The sequence below is a fragment of the Lissotriton vulgaris genome, chromosome 11 (assembly GCF_964263255.1).
Source record: "Lissotriton vulgaris chromosome 11, aLisVul1.2, whole genome shotgun sequence".
Lineage (NCBI taxonomy): Eukaryota > Metazoa > Chordata > Amphibia > Caudata > Salamandridae > Lissotriton > Lissotriton vulgaris.
The window spans coordinates 692,885,875-692,913,664 of record NC_141699.1 but is presented as its reverse complement, the minus strand read 5'-3'; positions in this window follow the sequence as shown (position 1 = coordinate 692,913,664).

Below are 27,790 nucleotides of genomic sequence, written 5' to 3'. Positions count from 1 at the left end.
TGCGGCGCACAGCACGGAATCTGTTTTGGTGGAGATCTCTGAGGCAGTTAGGGAGTGTCTGGACGGTGGCGGCAGAGCAGCTCTAATTTTATTGGACCTCTCTGCCGCGTTCGACACGGTGCCTCACCAACGCCTCCTCACTATGCTTGCGGACATTGGGGTTGCTGACCTCGCTTTGGACTGGCTGCGCTCCTTTCTCTCGTCTCGATCACAACAGGTTTGGCTCCCTCCTTTTTCATCTTCGGCTAAGCCCCTCATGACGGGAGTCCCGCAGGGCTCCACCTTGAGCACTCTTCTTTTTAATGTATATCTGACCCCCCTGATTGAGCTTGCCGAACATTTGGGGGCCAAAATCATCGCATATGCCGATGATACACAGCTGTTGTTCACCTGGCCTAGGGATGTCTTAGATACCGAGCGGATTCAGTTCTGTTTATCCGCAGTTTTCAACTGGTTAGCCTCCGCGCAACTGAAGTGCAACGAGGATAAGACGGAAATACTGCTTTACGGTCAATTCCCCCCTAATTTTAGAGAAGCACTTTGGCCGGCCGGTTTCCCGATGCCCAGTTCAGTCAATGTCCTCACCAAGAATCTAGGGGTCTGGTTCGGGGAAGACCTCCGGTTTGAGGGGCACATCAAGAAGCTGGCAGGGGGCTGTTTCGGGACCCTTAAGGCGTTGCAGAAGTTTTTTCCCTATTTGCCTGCCTCAGCAAGAGAGTCAGTGGCTAGAGCTTTAATTCTTTCGCGACTTGACTATGCCGATGGCCTGCTGAGTGGATCCCCGGCTTATATGGTGAGACGTCTCCAGGTGATCCAAAACGCAACCGTCAGACTGTTGGGTAACATCCCCAGCCGGGTCAGCGCTAGAAACCACCTGCAGAGCCTGCACTGGCTGCCAGTCTCCCAGAGGATTACTTTTAAAATCTTGACCCTGGCCCACAAAGCCATTTATGGACAAGGCCCCGCCTACCTGATGAAACGATTCATGCGCTACTCTCCTAAGCGACCTTTGCGCTCTGCCGCCCAACATCTGCTTCAGGTCCCGCGCTTCCGGCTTTCTCGGCTGGGAGGGCAATCAGTGGCGGTGAAGTCCGCTTTGGCCTGGAATGAGCTCCCTCTATCCTTGCGAGCTACGGTGAACTTTATCTCTTTTAAAAAAGGGTTGAAAACCCATTTGTTTCGACTAGCCTTTTAGCTTTTGTTCTGTGTAGGGTAGGCTGCTTATTCTTATTCTGTTTTTTCTTTTCGCGCCAGGATACTCCGGCAGTAATGGAGCGCGCTATAAAACAGCATAATAATAATAATAATAATAAAGTTCGAAAACACAACAGTAAGCTTCTACCCGGACTTCACCCAGATTGTAGGGAGTGAAGCGAAGACTCCGAGACGTGGGCCTGAAATATGCGATGCTATTTCCAACTAGGCTTCCTGTCGAATATGAGGACCGGACGTTTTTCTTTGACCGCCCTGAAAGTGTTAGTGACTGGCTGGATTCTCTACCTACGCAGAACGATCAAACTGAGCACGCTGGTGGTGCTGAGGGTGGTGTGCCGGAGCAAGAATGACACTGTAGTTCCCGACTTCCGAACATTTGACTTATTACACAGCTGGGTTCGATGAGTCTAATACTATTCTATTTTACTGATGTATGCCCGAGGGTGGCGGGGGGGAATGAGACTCTTTCCTCCTCCGGGTTTCTTTTCGTAGACTAATTTAATGTCAGGGCGACAGGCACACTGCAAGTTGGGGTGGCTTTTGAGTCTAACGCATCGGTGCTGGGTGTTGTAACGGGTTCAATTTGGGGGGTGGAGGGGGGGTTTGTGTGTTTGTTATTTTCTCTCAAGGCAACGTATTGTTTTCTTCTTTGAACCGGTCATTGTGTTCTCTGTGGGGTGGATTCTGCATTCCTTACCGGGATGGGGGATAGTGGGTTGAGGCTAATGTCGTGGAATGTTAATGGTTTGGGTGATAGGATAAAACGGGGGTGGTTCTACAGTTCTTGCGACGCTTTTCCCCCGATGTCAATCTCCTACAGGAAACACATTTGATTGGGAACATATGTCACGCTATGAACAGGCGGGGTTATCGTCTTGCTGCACACTCAGGTTTTACTTCTGGTTCTAGGGGTGTGGGCATCCTTGTCCGGTCCTCTCTCTCTTTGGAAATAGATGAAATTAGAGAAATTCGACACCTTGCCCGGGGTATATCAGACCATTCCCCTTTGTGGCTCTGCATGGACACTAAAGTGTGTAGCGAAGGACGGGTAGCTCCTATAAACCCTTGGTATCTTTGCAATCCTTAGACCCGAGCTGATTTGATAAAGTCCCTTGATCACTATTTTCTTAAAAATGTGGGGTCTGTGCCCTCATCTGTGTCATTGTGGGAAGCTTTCAAGACGGTTATCCGTGGACAGGCTCTGTCGCTAATTGCTGGTGCTAAGAAAACTAAATATGAAGAAATTGTTCGTCTTGAGACAGATATAGCCTAGCTAGAGAGTGACTTTGAGGTTGGCGTGACTCGTGCTAAACTTCATTCCCTCAGCCTGAAGCAGCAAGATTACAGAGGCCTGGTGACTGACGCTGCCAAAGTGATGAATAGGGAGCAACAAGGCAGATTGTATGATGTTGGTGACATGGCTGGTAAATTGATCGCGTGGCTTGATAAGAAAGAAAGGGGAGTCGTGTCGTTCCCGTGATTGAGAAACTTGATGGAGTGTGTGTGACTGACCCGGCGGAGATTGTTGAGTGTTTTGTGGAACATTTTCGAACGGTGTACTCTCCGGTCTCTGATAGGGCAGAGGAAGACTCTCATCTGTTGTTGCGTGACATCACATTGCCGCGCCTCTCGGAGGTCGATAGAGACCTGATGGATTCACCACTTTCTGCGGATGAGGTTGCCACCGCTATCCGTTCCGTGCGCTCCGGCAAGGCTATGGGTCCCAATGGTCTGTCCATTGAACTATACAAACTGCGTCCGGACAAAATGGCGCCGTATCTACGGGATATGTTCCTGGAGTCGTGAGACTTTGGCTCCCTTCCTCGTGATCAGCGTCTCCCTACCATCGTGGTTATCCACAAGGAGGGGAAGCCGCGGGATCGCTGCGCTTCCTATAGGCCCATTTTGCTTTTAAATACTGAACCCAAAATTCTAGCCAAATTATTAGCCAACCGACTGAACAAGGTAATTAGTGACCTGATCCACCCAGATCAGTCTGGTTTTATCCCACATCGTAACAATGCACTTAACCTGCGGCCCTTACACGGATTCCTAGCGAGGGCAGCGTCTTTTCATGAGCCGGCCATTTTGGCTTCCTTGGACGCCACGATGGCCTTCGACACAATAGAATGGCCGTATCTCTGGGCCGCCCTCGCGAAATTTGGTTTTGGTTCTGGGTTCATCGTGTGGGTGAAGCTTTTATATGAGAAGCCGCTCGCTCAGGTAGTTGTTAATGGCCGAGTATCAGACTCCTTTACCCTTGGGAGGGGCACAAGGCAGGGGTGCCCGTTGTCCCCCCTGCTTTTCGCCCTCGCTCCGGAACCACTGGCTGCCTGGCTGCGATGGGAGCGTTCGATAAAGGGTATCCAGTGGACCCCGGATTTTGAGGATCGCGTATCGCTTTACGCAGACGATATCTTGTTGTACCTCACGTCCCCCCGAAAATCGTTAAATGTGTTGTTTGACGTGCTCACTTCGTTTGGAAAGAACTCAGGTCTCGTTATCAATTGGACTTTATCCTGTGTATATGTGCTTTCGGGTGGTCTCCCTCCTTTGCCTTGTAGATTTCCTATCCAAGTCTCCCAGACGGGCTTCAAGTATTTGGGGATCTTCATATCTCTGGACCCCGCGGTTCGCTACGAGCGCAATCTACTCCCCCCTCTTCAGAGGCTAAAACTGGATGTTATGCGCTGGCGTAGGTTGCCATTGTCACCGCTCGGGCATGCAGCGCTTTTCAAAATGATGTCCTTGCCACGATTTTTGTATGCTCTCAAGAATACGTTCGATATTATTCCTGCTAGCTGTTTTTGAGAGGTGGAGAGCTTACAGAGGCGGCTAGTCTGGGACGGATATGCGCGTATCGCCCTTGCTAAGCTAACGCTCCCCTGGTACGACTGAGGTATAGCGCTTCCGGATATCAGGCGCTATTATTGGGTCTCTCAGCTGAGTGCGATCAACCACGCAACGTACGCACCTGGTCCTAACCCAGCATTCGAGATGGACAAGTATCTGCTACCGGGCGGGAACTACAATAGAGCGCTCTCTTCTAAGGCAATAGGGGGGAGACTATCTGGACCCACCAAGATTGCTGTACGAGTCTGGCATGATGCGAATGTGGCTTTGGGATGGAAAGACCGACTGACCCGTGCAACCCCGTTATACGCATCTGAACGATTGGGATGTCTCTGGAAAACGGAAGGCTTTGAGAAATGGGACATGATTGGTATTAGCAGGGTGGGTAACCTTTGGGCCAAGGGCAAAATTAAGACCTTTGAGGCATTAAAGATAGAATACGAATTGAGTGGCAGGGAATTCTTCAGGTATGCGCAGATTCACCATGTTTTGACCTTGGTCTTCACTGCGGGCGCTGACATCCCTGAGTCCTCCCCGCTCGAGGATCGGGTGCTTGATGGTCATGCGCCTGATAGCACGATTTTGTTAATATACAAGAAGTTGATCAACAATCGGGCTGATCTACTTGTACGTCTCAGGGAGGTCTAGACTGGTGACGGTTGGAGCTGGACGACGAGGACTGGCAATCTGCGTTATCTTCGCCCAAAGAGGTGGCTATACCTGCCCGTCTCCGTCTCGTCCAGCTTAAAATCCTCCACTGTGTGTATGTTACTGGCCCGCGCTTGGTTCGTATGGGTTATGCCTCCGATGGGTTATGTAAGCATGGCTGTAGAATGGTTGAAACCTTCCTACATATAATTTGGGAGTGCCCGGAGGGGGTTGAGTTCTGGAACCATGTGCATGCAGTGATGGAAAGGGTCACGGGAGTGGTATTACTGCCTGAAGCCAGGCGTTGCCTGTTGAATGTGTGTGAGCCGAATGATTATAATGTTGCTCAGACCCAATGGGCGACCCTTGGAAACATGATTGCTATGAGAGACATCGCACAGTTGTGGTGTTCCCAGCGGCCGCCCACGGTATCGGTATGGAAGGAAAATATGGACTGGTGTATGTTTAGAGAGAAGACTGTATATGTGGCAAGGGGTAAACCCAGGAAATTGAATAAGATATGGAGTCAGTGGAATGCTTACCGTGGAAACATATGTACGCCCCCTCTCGTTGAGATCCCAGATGTCTCCCTCTCCCCATGATCCGACATTCCATGTATCTTCCGCTTTGTGTCGTCATTAACTTGCTTCCCCCCTGACCCCCCTCGCTCCCTGTATTATTCATATACTGTATAACACTGTACTCAGAAGTCACTCCTTTATGAACACATGTCCGTTCGAATTGTACTATTGCCTTGTGTATTGTTTCTTCCTTTTTCCTCCAATAAAAATGTTTAAAAAAAAGAAAAAAAGGGGGGTTCTCGGAATTTCCACTTGCGAGCAATGTCACATTTGGCCACTAGCACTGTTACACCAAAAAAGGTCCATTCCATCCTCTCTCTCGCCACCTATTCCAACTAGCCCAGCAGGGCCAAGCAGGGGGTAAGGTCAATCTGGTGGCCTAGAAAATGAAGAGCTCCTCTCCCACCCCCTCCCAAAGGGGTCTAGCCTGGGGCAGGCCCAGGCCATGTAGAATAAGTCAGTTTCCACTGGAGAGTGGCATGCTCTGTGAAGTAGCCGTGGAGTCAAATAGGCAAGATACTGATAGTTAAGATGAACCGTGCAAATGCATGATGAGATATCCATCTCCCGTGGGGCCTGTCTTGCCTTGCGCCAGTCATTGTCATTAAGGTCCTCCACCCATGTCTCCCACCGAGCCTGCAGTCCAGGGAAGCAATCTGGGGCAGTAATGATGAGAAAACAGTAAATCCTAGAGATGGCTTCCTTGCCTAATATCCGCATTAAGATCTTAGCTTCAGGAGGATTGAATTCAGGAATCTGTTTGCCTGGTGGAATGTGTACTAATAGGGCATGGCATAATTGCAGGTACTGATAAAACTGTGTGTGGGACAGCTGGTGGTGCTCCTACATTTCCTGAAGTTAAAGTATGACCTCACCTAACCAGACATCTCCACAATGAGTAATTTAACTTTTGTTCCACCTTTTAAAACCCTGTAGGCCAGCAAAATGGGGCAACCATCTACCCTACCACAGTGGGGTCATCCCAGTGAGTTTGTGTTCCCACCCGATGAATTGAAGTGCTGCCCTCCAGCACATCTGGGCCACCCATGTACAATTTGGGAGTGTTTGTAGAATTTGGCTCATAAAGCAGGCCCAGGAGCCCATGAAGGCCCAGAAGATTCAATTCCTCCCAGTAGGCTGGGATATGCCACCCCAACAATAAACCATTCATTAATCGTTGAGAGATGCACAGCTAGGTAGTAGCCATAAAGGCCTTTCATTTCCATTCCTCCATCATACAGGGAGTGCTGTCAATCGACCAAGGCCAAACAATGGCGTCTCCCACCCAAAGAATGGTGGTAACTCTCCATTTCAAGGCCTAAAACCATTTCCTAGGGATCAATAGGGAAAGTAAAATAAAATTTACAGAAAACATGGCAGAATCATCATTTTAAACAGGGCAATTCGCCTCAAGGAATTCATGGGCAAGCGGACCCAGAGCTTCAGATCTCTGTTCAACCCAACTGTGAGGGGGTTCAGGTTGAGGCTCCATGAAATTTGTAAGATGGGAGACATAGATGTCCAGGTATCTGAAGGATAGGCAGCTCTGTGTTTTCCTCAATTGGCGCTAGTAGGGATTTATATAAGTGGAGAATCTCCAAGCTTTGTGGGCTCGAGAACTGCTGGTTTTCCTGGAATAACAAAATATCATTGGCGTTTAGTGCCATACACTCCTCCGATCCCCCTCCCCAGGACCATCCCTGCACCCTATAATCACAGAGGATAAGATGGTCCAGTGGCTCAATTGCCAGGGCAAATAGAAGTGGGGAGAGGGAACAGTCCCATTAACAAGGTACTATTGTTTGGGGCTTGATTAAAGGTGCTAGCTAAACGCGCCACCGCTACCAGCCGAATATTGTGTTTTTAAAATATTTTATTGCGTTTCTGTTGACTTGCCATCACTTTGCTTGCTCTTACTTGCATTTTAAAAATAAAACTACACTCACCTGCTGTTTGAGCGGGGTCTCTCAGTTCTTTCCCCTGACTTCAGCGCTATCTTAGGGGAGGACTTGCCATTTGCGGGCGCCATCTTCGGAGAGCACTAGTGGCGAGGCGGCCACGCTCACTGCTTACTTAAGTCAGGCATTGCAGGTGTGCCGGGTCTAGGACAAGGTACTATTGTTTGGGGCTTGCTTAAAGGTGCTAGCTAAACGCGCCACCGCTATCAGCCGAACATTGTGTTTTTAAAATATTTTATTGCGTTTCTGTTGACTTGACATCACTTTGCTTGCTCTTACTTGCATTTTACAAATAAACTACACTAACCTGCTGTTTGAGCGGGGTCTCTCAGGTCTTTCCCCTGACTTCAGAGCCATCTTAGGGGAGGACTTGCCATTTGCGGGTGCCATCTTGGGAGTGCACTAGTGGCGAGGCGGCCACGCTCGCTGCCTACCTAAGTCGGGCATTGCAGGTGTGCCGGGTCTAGGACAAGGTACTATTGTTTGGGGCTTGCTTAAAGGTGCTAGCTAAATGCTCCACCGCTACCAGCCGAACATTGTGTTTTTAAAATATTTTATTGCGTTTCTGTTGACTTGCCATCACTTTGCTTGCTCTTACTTGCATTTTAAAAATAAAACTACACTCACCTGCTGTTTGAGCGGGGTCTCTCAGTTCTTTCCCCTGACTTCAGCGCCATTTTAGGGGAGAACTTGCCATTTGCGAGCGCCATCTTGGGAGCGCACTAGTGGCAAGGCGGCCACGCTCGCTGCCTACTTCAGCCAGGCAGGGCAAGCGCGCAGCAGGAGCGCCAGAGGCAAGCCCGTCTGCTCCCGGCCGCGTCCGGCCCTGCCCAGGGACCATAACCCCTGGTCCTCACATCCTGAACTCCAGGATGGAGCTTATGTTATTAATTCAGGGTGCCCTACAGTTTAGTCACTGTACTATTACGGAACTACGGCGCGAAGGGCTGCTGAAACTTTTACCCTCCGCCCCTGAATGTAAGGTTAACATAAGATCAGAAAAAAAGTCACCGTCACATAGGTATAATTTTGCACTGCTTAACACCCGTTCTTTGCAAAAACATAATTTAGAGGTCTTCTCAGTACTTCAGAGTTTGAGTTTGAGTTTAAAATATTTCTTAAGCGCACGTACACCGAGCGGTTTCATGGCGCTGTGAGATACTACGAATTCCTGAGGGGCAGAAGAACGGGGTCACCTAAAGGGCAGTTAAGAAGGGAAGGCTTGGGTAAAGAGAAAAGTTTTGAGTGCCTTGCGAAGGAGTGAGTACTGGGTGCAGGATCTCAAATAGGCCGGGAGGGAGTTCCAAAATGCAGGAGCAAGTGTGGAAAATTTGGAACCTCCCCATTTTTTTCTTCTAAAACGGGGAACTGCGAGCAATTGTTGGGTAGATGAGCGTAGCTCCCTGGGAGGAACATAGGAATGAATTTCGGAAGTGATATAGGAAGGGGCTAAACCGGATCGGGCATTGAAGATGATACAGCCCAGCTTAAACTGGGCTCGTTCCTGTATAGGGAGCCAGTGTAGGGACTTGAGGAGGGGTGTGACATGGTGTGATTTGGGAAGGTTGAAAACCAGGCGGGCCGCCTGGTTCTGGACCTGCTGAAGACGTCTCACGATGTACGCAGGCATGCCACAATAAAGGGCATTACCATAGTCCAGGCGGGAGGTAACCATCGCCAGGACTATGAGTTTAAGTGCAGAGGGGGAGAAGAACCGAGAGACTTTGCGGATGGTACGGAGGGAAAGAAAAGATGGGGAAACGACAGAACTGACTTGGGAATGAAGAGAGAGTTGGTCATTGAGTTTGAATCCAAGGGTTTTTACAGAGGAAGATGGAATGGGGGGGACCTGGGGAGGGGGGCCAGAAGAGAGAAGACCAAGGACTGGAGCAACCACCTGTCAGCACCAACTCCGTTTTGTCGGGGTTTAGCTTCAGGTGGTTATGATTCATCCAGTCTTGGATGAAGGTCATGACTGAGTGGAAATTGGATATTGACTCGGGGGAGGAGGATAGGGAGAAAAGGAGCTGGAGGTCGTCCGCATAGTTGTAAACGGAGACCTCCAGCTGTTGAAGTGCAAAAATAAGAGGGGCGATGTATAAATTAAATAGCAGAGGGGAGAGGGAGGATCCCTGGGGAACCCCGCATTGAACTGCACGGAAGTCCGCAGAATAATCACCCTATTGCACAGCTTGGGAGCGGTCATGCAGGAAGGAGGACAGCCAGACCAGGGCCGAGCCCTCGATTCCCGCCGCTCTGACACGGGAAAGTAAGATGGCATGATCAACCGTGTCAAAGGCGGCGGAGAGATCGAGGAGGACCAAGGCCTGAGGATGGTTGATGTCCATGCCCTCTCTGAGATTGTCAAGGACCGATAAGACTACGGATTCCGTGGAGTGAGCGGGCGGAACCCGGCCTGCCTGGGGGCCAATACATTGTTCATCTCCACGAAGGTGCTCAGTGTTCTGGTTACATGACGTTCCTGTACCTTCGCCAGAAATGGTAAGAGTGAAATGGGGCGGTAGTTGATAGATATTGAGGGGTCAGCACCAGGTTTTTTTAGAATGGGTAGAATAACGGCCGATTTAAGAGAAGAAATGACAATGCCCTGTGAAAGGGAGCTATTAAGAAAGGTAAGGGGTGGCAGAGCACAGGTAGAGTAGATTTGTTTGAGGATGTGTGCTGGGAAAGGATCTAGAGGGGAGCCAGATTTAACCAAAGGCAGAAGAGATAGGAAGGAATCTTCTGTAAGAAGAGGGATGGATTCGAGGCGGGCTACAACTGGGGGACACTGGGGGCTAACAAAGGAGGGGGAGGGAAGGGGGATGTTAGCTTTAATAGCAGCTATTTTATCAAGAAAGGAGGAGTTGAGGGAATCACAGAGGTGCTGTGAGGGGGAGGGTTTGAGTGTGGCCCTGCCGGAATATGCGAGGTCGTGCACAATGGTGAAAATTTCTCTGGGCCGATTTTCGGCGGTGTGGATTCTGGACGAGAAATAAGCCTTCTTAGTTGTCAAAATAGAGTTTTTGTAGAGGGCCAAAAGGGTGATATAATGATTCCTAAGAGTTGGGCAGTAGTTTCGCCGCCAAGAGCGCTCAGCCCGGCGGACGTTGAGTTTTTGAGCCTTCAATTCCTCATTGAACCAGCGATTCGCGTCATTAGGACGCCTAGATGAGATCCGCCTTAGTGGGGCGACTAAATCACAGCCTGCTCGGAACCAAGCGTTGATGGAGTCCGCTCTGCCGAGAGATGAAAGTCCACGGAGGTCCGGGCTGGATGTGGAAAGTGTGGCAGACAGGGAAGCCACATCCACACGGTTCCAAGAGCGCGCCCAGATGTTTTTGGCGAGAGGGGGCTTAGAAGCTGGGCTGAGGGATAAGGAAAAGGAAATAAGGGAATGATCGGACCAGGTGCAGGGGGAAATGAACAGTGAGGTTACCGGGCAGTTGAGGGACCAGATCTGGTCAAGGATATGACCCTTGCTATGGGTTGGGGTGTGGACAGCGGAAATGAAGTTGAGAGAGCGGAGAGATTCCGAGAACTCTTTAGATGTTAAACATTCAGCCGGGTCAGAGGGCCAGAAATTGAAGTCCCCTAGTACCACAATAGAGGAGTTGTTTACTACTAGGGTGGCCACCAGGTCTTGGAAACTCGGAAGAAAGAGATGAGGGGAAGAGGGAGGACGGTAGATAAGGACACAAGTGAGTGGGGATTTGAAAGAAAGTGAGCGGACCACTAGACAGTCAGATGATCCAATGGAGGGACAAGCTAGGGTTTGAAAAGTGATTTCTCTGCGAGCAATCAGAGCGACGACGACGCCCGGTTTGCCGGGAGGACGGTCGGCTCGAAGAGCATAATAAGATGCAGGAAGCATAGCCAGTAGGGAGGGGAGGGAACTGTCGCAGAACCAGGTTTCTGTGAGAAATAGAAGGTCTGGTTTGTGTAGGTCGAGTAAGGTAAAGAGTTCATGGTGATGCTTGACAGCTGATCTGGTATTAAGGTAAAAAGCCGAAAGATCGACGGGGGTGAACAAGCTGGTGGAACAACGCCCGAGCAGATGGCCGGAGACGGGGATGAGGGGTGGGGATGGGGGGAAGCGAATGGGGGAGACAGACCTAGCCTGTTGATACGTGCTGTAATGATATCATCCAGCGGCCACAGGCCTTGGAGACTAGTCAGCTGCGTGGAAGAGTATTGTGTAAGGAGGGCAGGATAGCCGGCCCCTGGCCCCGGTCGGACGCGGACAGGCGCAGACGGGCTTTCCTTAGGCGCGCCTTCGGTGCGCAAACGTCGCGCCCGCTGTGCTCGTCCGCTGCGCGTCCGAGGGAGACACATAGTTTATGGAAGGAGGGAAGGGAACGGTGGGCGTGGCCTCCGATAAGGGGGCGTGGCCTGGGCGAAGTGCTAGCAAAAGAGTGTCTAGCTTGGATGTCGAGCAGCGTTAAATCCGCTGTCGAAATCGGGAAGGTAGCAGAGGGTAAGTGATTTTTAAAAGCACAAAAATAACAGTGAAAGTCCAATTATTTAAAACGAGGAGACTCCTGGCTTCCGCCTCAGGAGTGTAGCACAATGTAGATGGCGGCGCTAGCAGTCAGCGTCGCTTTATAATGTCTGGCGGTGGGCGTGGCCTCCGATAAGGGGGCGTGGCCTGCGGCCTGGGCGAAGTGCTAGCAAAGAGTGTCTATCTCGGATGTCGAGCAGCGCTAAATCCGCTGTCGAAACCGGGAAGGTAGCAAAGGGTAAGTGATTTTTAAAAGCACAAAAATAACAGTGAAAGTCCAATTATTTAAAACGAGGAGACTCCCGGCTTCCGCCTCAGGAGTGTAGCACAATGTAGATGGCGGCGCTAGCAGTCAGCGTCGCTTTATAATGTGTGGCGGTGGGTGTGACCTCCGATAAGGGGGCGTGGCCTGCGGCCTGGGCGAAGTGCTAGCAAAAGAGTGTCTAGCTCGGATGTCGAGCAGCGCTAAATCCGCTGTCGAAACCGGGAAGGTAGCAGAGGGTAAGTGATTTTTAAAAGCACAAAAATAACAGTGAAAGTCCAATTATTTAAAACGAGGAGACTCCCGGCTTCCGCCTCAGGAGTGTAGCACAATGTAGATGGCGGCGCTAGCAGTCAGCGTCGCTTTATAATGTGTGGTGGTGGGCGTGGCCTCCGATAAGGGGGCGTGGCCTGCGGCCTGGGCGAAGTGCTAGCAAAAGAGTGTCTAGCTCGGATGTCGAGCAGCGCTAAATCCGCTGTCGAAACCGGGAAGGTAGCAGAGGGTAAGGGATTTTAAAAGCACAAAAATAACAGTGAAAGTCCAATTATTTAAAACAAGGAGACTCCCGGCTTCCGCCTCAGGAGTGTAGCACAATGTTCAGAAAGGTGAACTTGACATTTTAGGAGTCAACGAAACCTGGTCTGAAGAATCCTCTACTCCTGACTTGGTGGCATCTTTACCGCCAAATTTTGTGGCCATTCATAAAACCGGTCTGGCACTATGAAGGGGGTGGGGTTGCTTTTTTATACAGCCGCGCTATCAAATCGGAAACAATCTGTGCAGAAACTTTGGAGGGTGCGGATGTTCTAGGGGTCAAGTTCCATTCTACTACTGAATGTTTGGTAATTCTCCTAGTCTACCGCCCCCCCCACGTACATCACCAGGCTTTGTTGATACTTTCCTGGACTTAGTTCATGACTTTCAGTTGCGTTATAAAAGATTGGTGGTAATGGGTTTCAACTTCCATTGGGAGAAATCTCCTAAAGATTGTCAGGCAAAACAGTTAGATGAGGCTATGACTTCATTAGGCCTCGTTCAACAGGTGGTGAGCCCGACACACGAGAAAGGTCATACCTTAGATCTAATTTGGATGGCTGCCCCGTAGCTTAACCCAATTGACATCTCCCCCTGCTCATGGTCAGATCATCATTTTTGCAGGGCCATTTTACTTTTCCAGGGCAAGGGGGAAAGCCACCACCAGGATGGAAAGTCCTAAGGAGCTGGAATAAGATTGGAGCAGAGGATCTGATAGCTAATTTAAAGACCTCTGCCCCACTCAAGCAACCAGAGGACGACATAGAGGCCACTTGCCTCAATTTGACGTTAAAACTTGAAAGGGCTATTGAAGTTACTGCACTGGCCCGTATGGTAAAAATTGTGGATAAGGGTAAAGGGGCCCCATGGCTCAATGATACCCTTAGGCTAAGGAAGCGAGCCCTGCGCAAAACTGAGAGAGCTTGGAGTAAAGAGTATGAACCTAGTGCACGGGCTATGTATGTGCAGGAATTCGCTTTCTATAAACAGGCAATTATTTCTAGGAAAGCGGAATTCTACGAGGGCAGAATTGCGGTGGCAAGAGACCCCCAGAAGGAAACTTTCAAAGTCCTGACAGAGTTAAGGAAAAATAAGGAGCAGACTCCTTCTTTTTCGCAGGATGACTGCCTTACATTCCAGGTTTTCTTCTCCAATAAAATATCGGATCTTCTAACAGAAATACATCATACCCCGAGACTTGACTGCTCTGTTCAATCCAACCCGATAGCCCCTTTGACTGCCCCCCTCCTCAGTACGCTGCCCCTGATTACTAAGGAGTTATTGGCAAGCCTGATGGGGCGAGTAAAGTCAGGGTCATCAGCGGACCCTTGCCCTCCCAGGATATTCAAGTTAGCACTACCAGGATTAGAGGACAATGTCCTCTCTCTCCTCAATAACTCCCTGGAAACAGGACAGGTCCCCACTAATTTTAAGGAGGCACATTTGATCCCACTTTTGAAGTAGCCGGGTGCAGATGTTAAGATTCTGAAAAATTTTAGGCCTATTTCACAGCTACCTTTTTTAGCTAAAATACACATCTTTCCTGCCATCTTGAAAATAATCAGCTGCTAGAAAAGAACCAGGCTGGCTTTAGGGCTCATCATAGCACGGAATTGGTCATGCTTTCCGTGCTCGATGACCTGAGATGCAGAGCAGACAAGAAGATCCCGGGGGCCCTGGTGCTGTTAGACCTCTCCCCGGCATTCAACACGGTTAATCATGACCAATTATTTTTGCGGTTGGGGGATTTCGGCATCCAGGTACCTGCGCACGCCTGGTTAACTTCATTTCTTCAAAACCGTTCCCAGAGAGTACAAATGGCAGACCTGGTTTTATCGCCAGCCGGCCTTTTATTTGTGGAGTTCCCCAAGGCTCAGCACTTTCACCTCTTCTTTTTAACGTTTATTTGCAACCTTTGATCTCGGCACTAAAGCAGATGGAATGCCGAATTTATAATTATGCAGATGACACTCAAATTGTCATCCAAACGGATAACTCGTCTTCGGCACATGCTAGATTGCAAAATATTTTGAAATATATGGTTAATTGGATGTCCGCTAATTCTCTAAAGATAAATCCGGACAAAACAGAGGTGTTGCCGATTGCCATAACATCCAGCCCCTGGAATGATTTATCCTGGCCTAATGAACTAGGACCCTTTCCAGAACCAGCAGTGACTGTGAAAAGTTTGGGCATCTACATAGATGGCAAATTGTCTATGATAAAACAAATTTCATCAGTCGTCAGCACTTGTGTAGGCCTTTTGAGACAACTTCGGAGAATATCTCAAATTCTGACCTCAGCCACCCTTAGACGTGCAGTATCAGCTATGATCCTGTCGCGCCTAGACCATGGTAATTAGCTGTATGCTGGCCTTCCCCAACAACTGCTGGCTAGATTACAAACGGTTATGAACGATGCAGCTAGATTGATCTTTAAAAAACCGAAACGGGCGCATGCTACACCTTTGCTACGTGAGCTCCACTATTTGCCAATTAGGCAAAGAATAATGTTTAAGGGCCTCTGTATTACACACAAAGCCCTATATGGACAAGCGCCAAAATATATCAAGGAGCACCTAGTTCCATATGTCCCCAGTAGGACACTCTGTTCGACAGATGCTACCCTCTTGGTCTGCCCCCGTTTCAGATTATCCGCTATGGGAGGGCGCGCTTTTTCCAATGCGATTCCAGTGGCTTGGAATAACTTGCCAATACACCTGCACAAAGAATCGAACCTCTTACCCTTTTGGAAGATGCTTAAAACCATGCTCATTAGGGAGGCTTGGGGCTCGTCCTAGTGCTCTTGCCCCGGGATCAACCAGTATGTAGTTTTGGACAAACGCTTCTTTGAGACCTCTGGGTGATAAGGCGCCATATAAATCTAAATAAATAAATAAATAACCCGGTCAAGTTTTTAGAAGTAAGGTCCAAGCCCTGACCGCTGTAGCACCTTTTCCAAGAAGGACCATTCTACGGTGTTGAAGGGCTTCTCAAAGTCTTTTAGGAGCAGAGCTGTGGGGTAGTGTGCGAAGTGTTTCTGAGAGAGGTCGACTTGGACTGCTCGAGTGCTCCTACTTGACATGGACCCACATTGATCTAGGTGGATAAGATAGGGAAAAGTCTGCATGAACCGAGTAGCCAGGACTTTTTCAAATACCTTAACATTGGCATTAATAAGTGAGATGGGCCTATATGAAGAACATTGGCCAGGATATTGTCCACCATAGGAATCACAACAACAGTTGGTATGTCCATGTGGCATCTCGAATCGAGGGGACTATACAGAGACTGTGTGCCTGGAGGCCAGACAAAAGAAGAACTTGCCAAACTTGTCCCCTTGTTCATATACCCTTTGGATCGAGGCCCTCCAACACTGCCTAGCTTCCCCCAGAGAAACATGTCTCAAGCCATATCTTGCCAGCTTCAGTCTGAGATCTAGGTCTGCTGAGGATCTGAGACTCCAAGTCTGTCCATTGTGAGAACTTGCACTGCTCTTTGCTGCAGATATACTCCTTGATCAATCCTCTTAGAGTAGGCCTGCTGGCTGCCCAGAGAGTCCCAGCGGATGCCACTCTGCCCTGGTTTGTTTCAAAGAACAATTAGATCTCTGCCTCCACAAAGTCAGCACATTCCTGATCTGTGAGGTAAAGGTGTTTAATGCACCACAGGGGTCTCTATTTCGAGGAGAGGGGCATGATCCGATATCTCCCTTGGAAGGATTTGAACATGTGAGATTGGAGCAAATTGGGTGCTGGGAGGCAGATCTAATCAATACATAACAACAATGTTTTGTGTACCACCGACGCAAGGATAAATGTGCGTGTGTGCCTATTCTCCATGCATCGCATGGGTCCATCGAGTCTGCCCATTGAGAGAGCTTTGTGGAGTGAGTTTGACTGCCTGGGCGTGAGGGCTCGGAAGTGTCCTAAATGGGGTCCGGACAGCATTAAAGCCATCCTCTATCAAGGTCAAACCCTGAGGAAGGGTTAGTAAAAGATCTCGAGCTCCTCCAATTTTATTTGAAGTTGTTGCTGAGTGACGTAGGCCAATAGACAATTGAGCTGTCTGCCCTCAAGTTGACACTCAACTCCCACGTAATGATCCCAGGGATCCACATGGGAGGCAGAGAGCACCAGTGGGAACCCTTTATGTAGTAAGATTGAAACCCCTCTGGGGTCCTGGGAGAATCCAGCGTGAAACACCCAGTCATAGCCAAAGCGACTCAGAAAGGAACATTGTCTGCACAACACATGGGTTTCTTGAAGCATGAGAAGCAGCTGAAAATGCTTAACAGATCACAGTATGGCCGATCTTTTGATGCGGGCAAGTAGGCAATTAGCATGCCATGAATACCTTCACCATCATGATCAGGGAAAGGAATCAAAGAGGGAGCCCTCCTCCAGGGGAGATGACAGGGGTCCAGTGGGACATGTCTGCCTTGGGAACACTCAAGGATGCACAACGCGATGTGCCTGTGTGACATGTAGGGTAGGTTACAACCATGCATCTGGACAAACCTCAACGAACAAGCGAAAAAAACATCCCCCCCAACTGTCCCACTTCACATTTATAACTCTGACGTTTCTGTGGACCCAACATATAAACAGTCGAAATGGACAGAAAGGATCCTAAAGGATCATGATGCCTGCCAGCAATTACAACATATCCCATCATAGCACAACATTATAATACGTTATAGTATGCCAACAACAAGATGGCTAATCGAAACCAAGGCCTAGGCCCAACAGGGCAAGGAGTGTATGCAGCAGGCCACAGGGCTGTCTTCACCCCATCCCCCCACCAGTTCAGGTTTGCACAAGTCACCAGTACCATCCTTGCAGGGGAACATCTACAGTGTCATCTTGGGAACGGAAGAGGTCTGGGGTATCTGAAAGTAGAGCATTCGGCTCGATAGTACCAGGCCCAAGAGTGCTGCAATCGGGCTCTGTTAGATCTGCCCTGTCCATGGGCTGGGCTAAGCTTTTCAGGAGTGGGTGCATTTTTTCCAGGGAGATTTAGGAGAAGGGACTCCCTCCTACCCGTCAGGTTGGTGAGTTTGATGTTTTTTCATCGCCCACTCCCAGGCCTGCTCCGCAGTGTCAAAGAAATAGGTTGAGGAGTTAAATATCACTTTCAGTTTGGCTGGAAATAGGAGCATATATTGTTGGTTGAAAACACAGAGGGGCATATAATCAAGAAAGGAGATAGAATTATCTCCGCTTTATCGGCAGAAAACTGCTGATAAAGCGGCGATAATGGGTTTGATAATATGCTCTATAGAATTCCCATCGAAGCCCATGTTAGATGTCTTCACATCTAACATGGGCTTCGATTGGAATTCCATAGAGCAGTTTTCTGCCGATACAGCGGTGATAATTTTATCTCCTGTCTTGATAATATGCCCCACAGTTTCTTCTTGACATCTTCAAAAGAACATCTGTGTTGCTGGACTGCATGGGTATAATCAGGGGAAATCATAATCTTCAAATTTTAAAAGGGTATATCATTATGCAGTCTGGCCTCACAGAGAATGCCTTTGTGGTCTCAGTGGTTGTGGGCCATTAATGGATTGGGGGCTCCCAATGGGGGTCAATGGGCCAGGGATCGGTGTCCTCTCTCCACCACAAACCTGTTGAATAGTTTGTCAGATAGACTCCAGGACCATAGCCAGTCCTCCATCAGTTGATCAGTTCCTGATGTCTCCACCCCCTTTGGGCAGCCAGTAAAACAGAGATTGGTCCTCCGTGATCTGTTACCCTCTTCTTCTGCACATTTCGTCAAAGATGCCATACTAGAAAGCAGATTGGAGACTTGAAGTTTGAAGGTGGCCACTTCGTCCTACACTGAGGACATCCTAGTCTTCACCTTGGTCACATGGTTAGCAACATGGTGGAGATCTTGACACAGTAGGGATACATCCACTTGAGCCTCACCAATCTTAGTTTCAATAGCTTCTCTTGAATCTTTAATGGCCATAAGGATGATGTCAAGGTCAGCCTGCAGTGGGGGTGGTCCAGAGGTGGCCCCAGAAGCTCCACGAGTGCCACAGGCAGGCATGGCGCACTGGTCCATCCTCGGTTAGACCGGTGGTGGTGGTGGAGATCCTTCACTGCCCATCATCAAGTGGGTACCCAGCAGTGGTGCTGGGGATGGTCGATTGCAGTTCCGGTGGCTCACTTACCATAATGAGACAGCACAAGCAGCCAGTCCGGTGAAGATAAGGTTGAGTGATGCAGAGTGGCATAGAGCAGAGTAGTATACTGTAGAGAGGCATAGAGTAGAGTTCAGTACAGTGGCAAGGAGTGGAGTGGCATAGAGTGGAATGGCGTAGAATGGAGTGGTTTAGAGTGGAGTGGCATGGAGAGGCATAGAGTATCTTAGAGAGGCATTGAGTGGAGTAGAGTGGTGTAGAGTAGACTAGTGTAGAGTGTCATGGAGTGGAGTGGTGTAGAGTGGTGTGGAGTAGCTTAGAGTGGAGTGGTGTACAGTAGAGTGATATAGAGTGGAGTGGCATAGAGTAGAGTGGAGCAGAATGGCATAGAATGGAATAAAGTGGCATAGCGTGAAATAGAGTGGCAGAGAGTACAGTGATTTAGAGTAGAGTGGTGTACAGTAGAGTGGAATGGTGTAGAGTGAAGTGGCTAGAGTAGAGTAGCTCAGAGTAGAGTAGAGTTGAGTGGTGTAGAGTGGAGTAGCACAGAATGGAATGGAAGGAAGTGGCATGGAGAGGAGAAGAGTAGAGTGGAATGGGGTAGAGTGGCGTGGAGTGGCTTAGAATTGATTGGCGTACAGTAAAGTGTCATAGTGTCACACATAGAATAGAGTGGAGTGTTGTAGAGTAGTGTGGAGTAGAGTAGAGTGGCAAGGAATGGAGTGGCATAGAGTGGAGTGGTAAATACTGGAGAGGTGTAGACTGAAATGGCATGGAGTTGTGTGACATAGAGTAGAGTGGCATAGAGTAGTACAGTTGTGGGTGTAAATAACTCAAACAATTAACTAAACTTAAAATCAATGCGAAGTTTTGAGGCATAATGGGGATGAATGGCTGAAAGGCAACAAAAATAGGAGTTCGGCAGCAAACATCATAAAGGTGGAAATGTGTTGTTAGAGTGTCATTTCCACGTTATAACAGCTTAATCCAACCCACGTAAAGTTTAATTGTATTTTAGTTGCACAAGTAAGACAAAGACCAAAGAGTACAAGTCCAAAATGTGTTTGAAAACAAAATGAATAGAGAAAACAGCACGAGAATTGGGAACAGAGGAAGTGTCCTGAAAAGTATATGTGTATGTGAAAAGTAGTTTTAAAAACTGTTTATGAAAAGTGAAACACTGAAAGAAATATTAAAGTATCACAATGAAAGCAGTGGACAGACACTCATTAAGATGAATCAATCTGTGCTTAGTCCATGCTCCACACAAAGAAAAGGAAGTTACATCTGGCATGTGCTGGCCAATTAGGAGGCAGCAAAGAAGAGTGAATATGATGACAATGAATTGTAGGCAATGAGCAGGCTCCAATCCCTTTAAAGTAAACAATACCCATCCCAGGGGGCATGCTGTGTCGGCAGGCAACCTAATATGGTATTAAAAAGGATGTGAAAGTTAATTAATTCACATTAAATCAATAGTAATGTTACCAACAAGTTATATCATGATGCAGGTTTTTTAAATAAATATCTTGTACATATTTTTCTGAAAACTCATGAATTTAATCTAGGTATATAAAAACAATAGTTTTATAATAGTTTTTAATAGAGAAAAAAATAAGTAGTGATTTTTCCACCACTTAATATTTTTATTTTGCCTCTATTTGTGTCCACATTAACTCCATTGACATCTCTTGCTTTTGTTTTATTGCAGAGGGAGCAACAGCATCTGCAGGTTCCCATTTTATTTGATCAGGCAAGGCAACTTACTATTTTTATTACATTTAATGTGACTTAATGGTTGGGTGGGATGTTGTTATTATAAAATGTTTCTGTAAAATCTATTAGCTATGGTTTTTCAGAATTAGATAAGTTAATTTTTGCTGCTTAAGTGTATGCCATATAGGGGGATGAGCAAACAAATGTATAAATTGGTTTATAATAGCCAGTTTTCTGATGTGTACTTGGGCTATTTTAATATATGTGCAGTTCATGCTGGTTTCAGGTTGAGGGTGAGAATGTGTAGTCTTTTCATTACAAGTTAAGAAGAGTGCCCCTAAATAAGATTGATTTTTGGAATTGAGTTCTGTTCTATTTTTTAATTTTGTTTTTTAGAAAAAATTGTAGGATTTTTTTAAGTCCAATTATTTAAATTTTCTGTCTAATTTTCAGTTTTCCAGACTTTTTAATCTAATTTTTGGGATTTTTAAGGGAATCGAAAGTTGTGAGATTTAGGATTACTTTTTTGCAACAGATTAATTTTTACCTTTTATGGGGTACTTGTGTGAATTAATTACTTTAAAGGAGGGCGTTCCTATTTTGATCTACTACAGCTATGCAAATTTGAGGACTCATTTTCATTCACTTATTTTTTTAATATAGGACTGTTAGGGTTGTTTAAGATGTGCTTAATTTTCTGTTGAATTATTAATGTTTGTTTATTATTGTAACAGTTAAATGCATGTGTAAGGTATGTATTGTCCAATGTTTAGGAGAATGAGGAAATGTAATGTATTTACTTTTCTTTTAAAATATATATATATTTTTAAATTTGTATTGTCCTCATTACATCATGGCTACTGCATTCTGGACTGGTTGTTAAGGCCCTCGATCCATCTGTGGTCCATACAGATTCGACAGTACCTTCTACAGCACCGATCCACCCACAAGGGGAGTGGGGGTAATACCTCCAACCGCCCCAATCCACTGCTTGATCATTGGACTAGTTTTCCATATCCATGACCCATCTAGATATTTATCAACCTGACCATTTCAGAAAATCCTCCCTCTTGTCCCCTTAGTATCTAACCTGCATGTTCATTTGACCACATTCAGCCAGGAGACTTGATTTAGGGGTAAGAGCTCCAGCCAGTGTTTACACATCTCCCGTCTAGCCAGGAGGATGAAGTAAAATAACAGACCCCGTTGCTTGTAGTTTAGAGCCTGTTGTGAAGCATAGTCTACCCCGAGGAGCACTAGAGTTTTGGTTAAAATTATATTTTCAACTAAGATGTCCCTTATATAGAAATTTCCAGGAAACTCCAGAATTCTTTTAGCTCTGGATATGTAAAGAAAATGTGTACATCATTAGCCTTTGTGTAGTTGCATTTTTTACACCTTGGCTCAGGTTGTAACACAAATGTAGATAGTCTTACTGGTGTCCAGTACAACCTATGAATAACAAAAAAATTCTGTGGTTTAAAATTTGTGGATGCAACTATAGCATAAAGTAATTTCACAAAGTCTCTCCACAAAGATTGTACACTATCCTCCTGCAATATAATCTGTCCAGACCTTCGATAATTCATTTTCTCTTCCTCTGCCTCCAGCAAGTATCTATACCATATTGCCACTTCTTTAGCCTTCTTACCTGGCTCCTGGAGCGAGGTCTAAAATTCCCAGTTTTCTCCAACTTCCTCCTCTGCAGCCAGAGCCCATGAAGTAAGCTGCAAATATTTGAACCTAGATAGCCTGTTGCCTGTCTTGTTCAGGACTTCCCATGGGACCAAACTACCTGTCGTTATTAGATGTCCCCACTTTGTTATCCCTGCCTGCTTTAAAGGCAGGCTCAAGGCATCATTCAGGCACTCTGGCGTCCCCGGGGATTTCCAAATTGGGGCAAACTCGGAGAATTAGCCAATCTTTAAGGTCCATCTCACCACAAGCCGGAGACTTAAAGCTGCTTTCAGCACCTTTAACCTTACTTTTTTGAAAAATGTTTAGGCTTTGAATTTATATAAATAGGCTCCTCCCACTTCTCTAGTCATTTCACCGAGTATTAGACCCCATGTGGTGTTCTTGGGGTCCCCCACCAACATACGAAAGTTCTTAAATTGAAAGGCCATACAATACAGTCTTAGGTCAGGTAGAGCCTTATTCCCCGGATGCCCAGATAAAACTAGATATCTCCCCTTGTATTTTATTAATTTCAGCTTTAGGGAAGCTAGGTAGAATACAGTTAAAACAATAAGTTAAATTGGGAGAACAGACATTTTTATGAAGTTAACCCTCCCATATATTGACAGGGGTAGATTTTTCCACCTAGCTAGTTTCTTATCTATCTCCTTCATCACCCGCTTCAGATTACGAACAGGTATCTCATCGATTTTATCTGCAATTGTTATCCCCAGCTATTTAATCTCTGAACAGACTCTTCCGCCCCACCCTACCATGTTCCAACACATTACTTCCGTCTTTGAATTATTAACCAAATATCCAGAAAGTGCACAAAACTCAGCTGTCAATTGTTCTATCCTCATCAATGTTTGCATTGGATCGGAGGTATAGACTACCAAATCATCTGCATATAGTGCAATTTTACTATGCGTTCCAAGCTGGTGAATAGGGATTCTCTGCTCATCTGTTCTTAACTTGTGCGCAAATGGTTCCATATATATATCAAAAAGAAGGGGGGACAGGGGACATGACAGATGATGTCTACATGGAAGGAAATGCTCAACATCCTGCTGTGGAGAAAAATCTATGTTTTGCTCTGTTTCTATGGAAGAAGATCAGCCATAGCAAACTTTTCTTTCTGCAGTGTTTGCTCGGAAAATTATGTTAGACAGGAAAATTTAATTTCTGACATACTGGTTTCATCCATGACTTCAGTCACTGCAACAGTGAGTGTAATTGGCTCTTGTTTTGGTTGTGGTGGAGGTACCATTGAGCCAAGTATGATCCAAATGATTTCCTACCCAGAAGAGGTTGCTGTCGGTAAATGGCGTAGTAGACGTTGATGGAAAAAAGAAGAGGGTTTGAAGCCACTACTCCTTCCAGTGGTGACAGATTTCTTCGCCTGGCTGGCAGCTTTTGTGTTTGAAATTGGTTTCTTAGGTTCTATTTTCTCGACTTCTTGATGGCTAGAATTTAGCAACGTAGTCTCTGGATTCTGGATTCAGCAGCTAATTCACAGACTTGCCACCATCTTTGTCTCATCCACCTGTACAGAATAAAATATAGGACAGAAGACTTTCAAACTTGGTCATTCTAATGTATTAAGTGCATATCTTCATAATATATTATGGTAATACTCATGTATAAGATAATAGTTAGACCGGGTACAAAGTTATACAAAAGTATAGAAAAGATAATATTACAGAAATGCAAAAAAATGTGTAATAAATACTGTCTTGATATAAGATAGTTAATACAATGAGTCAACAACATACCACTACTAAAACATCCACAGAGCCTTATGGTAAAGAGAAATAAATAATAATAGCTGGTGTCCATTTATTACCCAGCTGTCTCCCATAAGGGCATGGGGGACATGGCACAAATCAATTAACTCAATCAAATGTAATAACAATGCCCAGTGGGTCCAAATACTGTGGCAGAAAATGTAAAAAAAAATTACTAGCTAGGAAATAATATCGTTTGACCCTCCAGGGCCCATGGACCTCCTATGAGATCATAGGGGAGGCTGGCAAAATCAATTAAATGAATGCAAAGTAATAACCCTTTGCCCTAATGCCCTACAGAATACAACCAGTGCATGAAGTAACAGAAAAAGGGAACATGCTTCTTAGGGCCACAACATACAGCACAATACATTTAAAAGGTGCAAACATGTTTTATTAATTATGAGACACACAGACACAAATACACATACATGCACACTGGCTTCACTAAAACCGGGAAGGGTCACGTGGTAATTAAGGAGGAAGGATGGAGAGCAAAGAGAAACTGGATGCATAATACGAACACAAATACACACGCTGGTTTCACAAAATAATGGCTGAGAACATGACAAGCAAAGAAAAGGCATGGAGATAATAAGAAAATGCCAGCCTACTAGGGATGCCCTCCCCCGCCCCCACTACCAATAAAAAATATTGCAGGGAAATTATTTCATAAACATATATAAAATGTGAATAGAATTAAATATATGTGAGCTTTACCAAGACACAAAGGGCAGCCCATCAACACAGACACTGAAAAAAATAAATTCAAATACAATTCAAATATTCTCCTCACACACAAAGAGATTGTACCAAATATAGCCTTTCAAATGCCTTTGAATGGTGCAGAAAATAAACAATAATCAACCATATCTCTCTCTCTCCCTCTCTCTCCCTCTCTCTCGCTCTCTTTCTCATTTTCTCTATCACACAGGCACACAGACACATGTGGCAAGAGTGGAGAAGGATGGGAACAAAGGAAAATAGCTGGATGTTGTGGCCTGGATTGAGCCACAGTTACCATATGCACAAAATAAATCATACATGTTGCATAAGGTCAATGCCTTTCACAGGCCTCTAAAACACATCTAGCACTTCAGCAATGCAATTGTGAAAAGTCCATTAAAATAATTGAGAAAAACATCCATGTCCCACAGCTGACTGAGACCCGAAAACAGAACGAGAAAATAATAAATCTGGACAATAAACAAGGAAAAGGATGAAATATATTCCCATGCCTCCACAGCCCATTATGTCCAATGCTTTACTATCATTGTCCTTTGTTCCCGACATGGGCTGTGCTGCATCATCTAGCCCAGACTTTAGGCCAGGTGACTACAACCGGTCGATCTTGCACTACCGTAGCTTGGAGACATCTACAGAATAGTTTGCAGCCTTGACTTCATTTTTAACTAAGCAAGGGGTTTGAAGAACTAGGTTTTAGAACCCAGCGGTGCCAGGGGAAACGCCCGATGTCTTCGGGTTCACCTGTCTTAGAATACAGAGACACGGGATACTTCTCGGTGACGTCAAAGACCAAATTTATTGGCTGCAACCAGGAACAGAGGTCTACAAAGCACAACAAGGGTGGTTCGCTAGAGACTGCACAAATTCATAGAGCGAAGTATCGTCTTTTATGCTAAAAATCACATTCCCCAAAACCATCCCATCAACGACCAATCTCCTTCGTCTATATGTACAGACTCAGAGATCTTATGTAGCTTGGAAATGGCTTGGAAAACTGTCGGAGCGTTGTCTGGAATGAAAACGCAGCAGCTCGATTGAATCAATTTACACACCCCTCCTCTATCTGCAAGTATGACGTCTAACGCAACTCTGTTCTGAAGAGTCATAAGGCGATCCGACTGGAGCTCAGCAGTCAAGTTACTAAGGGCACCGGCAGTTTCGACTATGGTGGACTCAACCACTCTCATCAACTGTTGAAAGTTCCTGCTATTAGCCATAGGTCCCCAGAACGGCAGAAAACATACTGGTTTCATCCATGACTTCAGTCACTGCAACAGTGAGTGTAATTGGCTCTTGTTTTGGTTGTGGTGGAGGTACTATTGAGCCAAGTATGATCCAAATTATTTCCTACCCAGAAGAGGTTGCAGTAGGTAAATGGCGTGGTAGACTTTGATGGAAAAAAGAATAGGGTTTGAAGCCACTACTCCTTCCAGTGGTGACAGATTTCTTCGCCTGGCTGGCAGCTTTTGTGTTTGAAATTGGTTTCTTAGGTTCTACCTTTTCGACTTCTTGATGGCTAGAATTTAGCGACGTAGTCTCTGGATTCTGGATTCAGCAGCTAATTCACAGACTTGCCACCATCTTTGTCTCATCCACCTGTACAGAATAAAATATAGGACAGAAGACTTTCAAACTTGGTCATTCTAATGTATTAAGTGCATATCTTCATAATATATTATGGTAATACTCATGTATAAGATAATAGTTAGACCGGGTACAAAGTTATACAAAAGTATAGAAAAGCTAATATTACAGAAATGCAAAAAAAATGTGTAATAAATACTGTCTTGATATAAGATAGTTAATACAATGAGTCAACAACATATCACTACTAAAACATCCACAGAGCCTTATGGTAAAGAGAAATAAATAATAATAGCTGGTGTCCATTTATTACCCAGCTGTCTCCCATAAGGGCATGGGGGACATGGCACAAATCAATTAACTCAATCAAACGTAATAACAATGCCCAGTGGGTCCAAATACTGTGGCAGAAAATGTAAAAAAAAATTACTAGCTAGGAAATAATATTGTTTGTCCCTCCAGGGCCCATGGACCTCCTATGAGATCATAGGGGAGGCTGGCAAACTCAATTAAATGAATGCAAAGTAATAACCCTTTGCCCTAATGCCCTACAGAATACAACCAGTGCACGTATGAAGTAACAGAAAAAGGGAACATGCTTCTTAGGGCCACAACATACAGCACAATACATTTAAAAGGTGCAAACATGTTTTAATAATTATGAGACACACAGACACAAATACACATACATGCACACTGGCTTCACTAAAACCGGGAAGGGTCACGTGGTAATTAAGGAGGAAGGATGGAGAGCAAAGAGAAACTGGATGCATAATACGAACACAAATACACACGCTGGTTTCACAAAATAATGGCTGAGAACATGACAAGCAAAGAAAAGGCATGGAGATAATAAGAAAATGCCAGCCTACTAGGGATGCCCTCCCCCGCCCCCACTACCAATAAAAAATATTGCAGGGAAATTATTTCATAAACATATATAAAATGTGAATAGAATTAAATATATGTGAGCTTTACCAAGACACAAAGGGCAGCCCATCAACACAGACACTGAAAAAAATAAATTCAAATACAATTCAAATATTCTCCTCACACACAAAGAGATTGTACCAAATATAGCCTTTCAAAGGCCTTTGAATGGTGCAGAAAATAAACAATAATCAACCATCTCTCTCTCTCTCCCTCTCTCTCCCTCTCTCTCCCTCTCTCTCCCTCTCTTTCTCATTTTCTCTATCACACACACAGGCACACAGACACATGTGGCAAGAGTGGAGAAGGATGGGAACAAAGGAAAATAGCTGGATGTTGTGGCCTGGATTGAGCCACAGTTACCATATGCACAAAATAAATCATACATGTTGCATAAGGTCAAGGTCTTTCACAGGCCTCTAAAACACATCTAGCACTTCAGCAATGCAATTGTGAAAAGTCCATTAAAATAATTGAGAAAAACATCCATGTCCCACAGCTGACTAAGACCCGAAAACACAACGAGAAAATAATAAATCTGGACAATAAACAAGGAAAAGGATGAAATATATTCCCATGCCTCCACAGCCCATTATGTCCAATGCTTTACTATCATTGTCCTTTGTTCCCGACATGGGCTGTGC